Source organism: Etheostoma spectabile, chromosome 20 (assembly GCF_008692095.1).
Source record: "Etheostoma spectabile isolate EspeVRDwgs_2016 chromosome 20, UIUC_Espe_1.0, whole genome shotgun sequence".
Lineage (NCBI taxonomy): Eukaryota > Metazoa > Chordata > Actinopteri > Perciformes > Percidae > Etheostoma > Etheostoma spectabile.
The window spans coordinates 22,225,896-22,231,741 of NC_045752.1; positions in this window are offsets into that span (position 1 = coordinate 22,225,896).

Below are 5,846 nucleotides of genomic sequence, written 5' to 3' on the forward strand. Positions count from 1 at the left end.
CAGGAAAGTTAGAAAAAGTAACATTATATTACAATGTAAAAACGGGCTTGACTCAGTTAAAAACTGGTTTTCAGCAGGTTCCTGTTCTGCAGAAACATAAAAACATGGTACAGCACGTCAGGACAACATTAATACAAAACATCGATATAGAAAAATAGATTTTGACAAATGAAATTCACAATACAGTTACATAAGGACAAAGACATTTATAGAAACATCAGCTGGGCTAAACAAATACGGTCTGTGCAACAAGGCTTGGACAATAATAAAAAACATTTTTAATGTGTGCAAGTGTAACTGTTAAAAAGGAGCTGTTGTATGCCTTTTTAAATACGTGATAGATGATAGGTGTCTGATGGTGATACGGAATATCATTCCAAATCTTTGTAATGTATAAAAAAAAGATTTCTGAACAAAGTTGTTTTTGTTGAGGGAACGGAATAGTGCCTGGAGACGACCAGTGAGGCGACCTGGTCTCAGTGTGTCGGAAAAAGTGCAACAAGTGCTGGTAAGGCGGTATTTTGAATCTGAAAATAAAATGCAATTGCGTGGCTGTTTCTAAAGTTTTCATAAGTCAGAGCCTTAGAGCGTTCAAGAGCAATACAATGGTGAGACCACTTTGGAAGGTTACAGTGAATCTTTAGAGCTCGATAGTATAGTCGAGCTGTTGGTTCAGTAATTTCCTTCGTGGTAAGAGACCAAATGGGAAGACAGTAGGACATGGTTGAAAACACAATTGCATGTAAGTAGGTTTCAGAAACAGAAGAAGAAAGATATGATCTGATCTTATTATAAACATAAAGTTTTTGATTTAACTTTTTAGTTAAATTACACACATGTTCCCGGTATGTAAGGTGAGAATCAAGTAGCACACCAAGATATTTGTAAGTCTTTGAAACAACAAGTTCTTGGTTAGCAAACGTTATAGGATCAGTAAAAGAAAGACATTTTCTGGATGAATAAAAATACATACATTCAGTTTTCTGAAATTGATGGTTAAATGATTATTTTTCAACCAGTCGGTATAAGATGAAGGTCAGATGATATTTAGAATTTATGACATCAGAATTTGAATCAGAGAGAAAAATAACAGTATCGTCAGCATACAGTAGACATTTTGAATGATTACACATTGAGGGAATCATTATGTACAAAAGGAAAAGTAAGGGTCCAAGAATGTGCCTTGAGGAACGCCATATCAGAAATTTCAGGTTGAGAGATTTTGCATGATTTATTTTAAAAACTTGCATCTGTTCGTAGGTAAGACGAAAGCATTTCTATACACGATGATGACAAATTAAAGAGTGAAGTTATTAAGCAAAATCTGGTGATTCACTGGTCAAAAGCTTTACGAAAGTCAATAAAAATAGCTCCAGTAATGTGACCTTTGTTAAGAGAGCCAAGTATTTGTTCAGTAAGGAGTAGTATGCTGACATGGTTGATCTCTTTGCACGAAAACCATGTTGACCGTCACTGAGCCATGTTGTAGTTTCAAGGTAGGAACTTAGCTGGTTATCAGGGTTTTTCAAGCAACTTAGACATTACTGGAGTTAGCAATAGGTCTGTAGTTTGAGACAAGAGTATGATCACCAGATTTAAAAATAGGGGTGATATGGGCCATTTTCCAATTGTGGGAAAGAAGATAGCCTGATACATTGGTTGATTAGGTGAGAAGAGAGGTATGAGGCTATCAGCATGAGTCTTTATAAATGAAGTTTTCTACATGAATATCACGGGCATGAGTATTTTTAGTGAGTTTAGTATTTAATCACTTCGTTCTGAGAAATCTCAGGAACGAAAACCGTTCAGTTGTTCAAGAGAGAACTAGCGAGGGAGCAGGGAGTGGAAAACTCTGTTGCTATTCTTTAAACAGATGATATAAAATAAACATTGAAAGCCTTGCAATCTTTTCTGAATCTGAGATAAAAGTACCCTGCAGAAAAATTTGATTCAGCATTTTTTTTTATTTTCTCAGTTTCACCTGTGATGACCTTAAGGGTCTGCCACAAGGTTTTTGGATTATTAGCAGATTGTAAAATCAGTGTGAAAATAGAACGCCTTTGCCTTACGCAGATCAGCTGTACATTATTTCTAATTTGAATGAACTATTTACTTTTTTAATTTTTGTGTGAAATTGCATTAAAATTTGATCTGGATTTTCCAAGACAGCTATCATTCAGTCAATAGCACTAATTCCGTGTTGAATTAGGTATTTTGAAATGGTATTTTAGACGCAGAAAGGGGAGCATGAGTTTTGGAAGATTTAAGATTGTCCTAAACTGCATAAACAAAGTGATGATCTGAGATAGCCGCTTCTAAGACATGATATCTATTTTGAAGGCTGGTCGTGAAGATAGATCCAGGATTGAGCTCGTGTTTGCCATTCTTGTTGGATCCTTGATTAATTGATAAAGTCCAAGTTTCATAGCGGGCTTTCACGGATTTTGATGAGCCATCATTCCAGTCAAGGTTAATGTCACCAAAATTACAAGCTCCTTTGTTGTAACAGATTTAATTATGTCAGAAAGCTGAGATAAATAGCATTTACACGGCACTAGGAGCTTTTAGGTGACAATAATGGTAATTGCGTGTTGGGATGTAAAATGTACTACCAGTTTAATGTTTCAGTTTCAGTTCAAATTTAGATATTAGATGCGATATTTCTGACCAACATAAAACGCCACTCCGCCGCGGTCTTACCAGTGCGGTTTTACGATAAAGTTCATAATTTCAATGGAAAGAAAAGAATCCGGAATACGGGAGTTAACCATGATTCACGAAAATTGCCATACATGTGCTTTTGTCTGTGCAAGCAAGATTTTAAATTCATCTAGTTTGGAAACCGCTTCGAGTATTTAAATGGCAGATTTTAAAAACCTTGTAGTTACCAAGTTGATTTAGATTAGTTGGACTTCTTTTGAGTGTAGTGTTCTTCTGTGTTCTTGACTGTTTTGACCATAGGACCAAGTGGACAGGTCTCGGGGGATGAAGTCGGAATCAAGAGGGAATGAGGAGTAGACGGAGCGGAAGTCTCCAGATGGGGAAAATAGCCTTGAGTTGTAGGTAAAAACGTGCACTGAGGTTGTGGTACGGCAAACAGTCTGTTGCAGTTTGCATGTGGATATAGTCCCATAAGTGCAATATACTTAAAGTTTGAGTTTTTGAGCCAGGCCCCGGATTAAGCTCAACATTTCCAATGAATAAGAGAATAGTTATTAAAAGTCTTGACGTGGTTAAAATGTAGTTAGACTTTTTTTGGTTAAAATCATTTAATTTAACCTCAGTTTCCCACCGGTGGAAAATGATAGTTTGGATGGAAAGAGGCAGGGGGTGATGAGAAACTAGTTTATCAGAATTTTTGAATACAGACCTCAAGTCAGTACAGTGTGGGCAGTTTACCGGGGCGCTGGTGCGCATTGCAGGATGCAAGATTGAATGTCCACACTAGAAAATGGGGACATTACTTAATCTCTATGAAGGGATTTATGCTTCTGCTGGGGCTCTCCGTAGAGCTTTCTCCGTGGCCTACGTGAGTGGCCTGAAGTTTGTACTTGTGTGTTGGTGTGTGCGTTGATTTCTTTAAGAGAAAAGCAGGCGTGTGTGTGTATGCTGCAGTGTGTAGTAGAGGGAGTGAGAGAGTGATAGTGATTAGCTCCGGACACAGTACCGACTCTAGAGTCATAATGAGAGAAACAAAGTGTCTCCCCTGTTCTTTCTGACCACGGTTGGAAATCTGTTGCAGGAAAGTTAACCCTCTCCCTCCCCCTCTCATTGATTTCATGTTGTGGTCCACTTCTCCATGTACCTACGTACATAGCCATGGTGTAGATTTCACACAGAGAATACTATGTGCTTTTTGTTTTATCACATATTTTACATACTGTATATACTGTATATTAGTGGGAATTAATTTAAAGGTAACTTCTCTTACTTTATTAGTAAGCATATATTTGAAAGGCTAAGACGTATTGTTTTTTCACGGAACGTTCTCTATTAAACTATTCCTATATGGGATTAGATAAGGAATATTAATAATCTTTTTTTTTTTAAATAAAGTTCTAATTGTTTTATTTTTAGTCTGGCACACTATCAAAAAGCATAAAAACTCCCCCCAGCAGTATCAGATAAATCCATATTGTGAGTCAGTGCCCATGGGAAATGAATGCCTCCCAGCAGCATTCTGATTCCAGAAGGAATTGCATCAAAGACAATTGCATAGTCCTTAACCGAATTTGAAATTTCCACAAAAAATCGGAATAACTGTACAATCTGCTTTTTGAGTCCTAAAGTTGTCCCAGTTTTGTTTTCAAAAAATACTGATTTGTTTTTGAAAAGGATGTCCTTATAATGCCAAATGTAATATGATAAGATGATAAGTTATGTTTAAATAAGAGAAACCAAGCCAAAAGCATGTGTTTTGGGGGGATTTTGCTAATATTATGAATGCAGAAATGAATGCAGAAATTCCATAGTGATGTTGGATTATTAAGGAATTGTCTGAGCCGGTTGATTTTGAAGGTGTTGCTTAAAGTCGTGAAGTCCAAAAAATGTAACCCCCCCCACACTGATTTGTGTGCATTATTACAAACTTTTTGACAAAATGAGTTTTGTATTTCCACACGAAATTAAACAACGTATTGGCAATAATTTTCAATACCCCACAATCACCATCCAAAGAGGTCGCCAAATAGGCAAGTCTGGAAATGTAATTGTTATTTAAGAGAGTGATAGGATGCCAGTTTACTAGACAGTTTCGGTCCTTGTCTGGTTTCGGAATCAATGTGAGGACACCAATGTGTCGTAGCTGTTGAAAGAGCTCCTTTCTCTAACCTCGCTGAGCAAACCTTTACCAGAAAGGGAGTTAGTAATTCATCAAACACTTTGTACAAGTCAGCAGTTATACAATCACACCCTGGGCTCTTGTTGTTTTTGAGTTTTTTAATCGCCTTCAACACCTCCACTTGGGCATTGCTATCATCACAATAGTCTCTATCTTCTGGGGACATAATTCTACAATGGCTGATAGATCAATTATTGAGTTGTTACCTCGCAGTAATTAGATGTGCATAGATTGTTATAGAAATTATAGCAGTGGACGGCTAACTCTTGGATCTTCAATCATTTTTCCCTCCACTTTAATTTGATCTACAGTACTTAGTATCTTACTCTTTCCAAGTCTAGTAGGCTGAGTTTTGTTCACTCTCTGCCATCCATTGTTTTTTTGACCTTATATATGCTCCCTTAGCTGTTGATTTATAAATGTCATCTAATTTTGTATTTTCACGTACATCTTTTCTCACTAGATAGAGACTCTTTTTGAGAAAGAAACACTTGCTGCTCAACAACCTCGTCTTTAACTGCTTTTCTGTTCTCTGCCAGATCACCACCAAACCTCCTAAGAAACTTCCCCAACTCATATTTTAGAAGCTCCCAATTTGTCCCATACGCTTTTTGAGAGTCTGCTTTAATCCAAAAGCTTTCAGTCAAGTCTTTGACTCTTTGTCTGACCTGATCACGTTCAAGGAGGGAACTATTAAGTTTCCAAAAATGATGCTTTTGGGACTGAGAGCTGATCCGAGGACAGAGTTATTGAGTGGTAAATCGCTTTGTGATCGGGCAATGGAGTGTTACTGATATCGACTAAAATGTTGTTCCTCGTTAAACATCTGCAAACTAACCAGTTGTCAATTCTGGATTGTCTTGAGCAGTCCTTATTGGGCCAGGTATATTGTCTGTACTTTGGAAACTGTTCCCTCCAAACATTAACCAGGTCAAATGTATCCATTATACAATTAAACACAGCGTTAGGGGGTTTTAAACAGGTTAACCCTTTGAAAATACGTGTC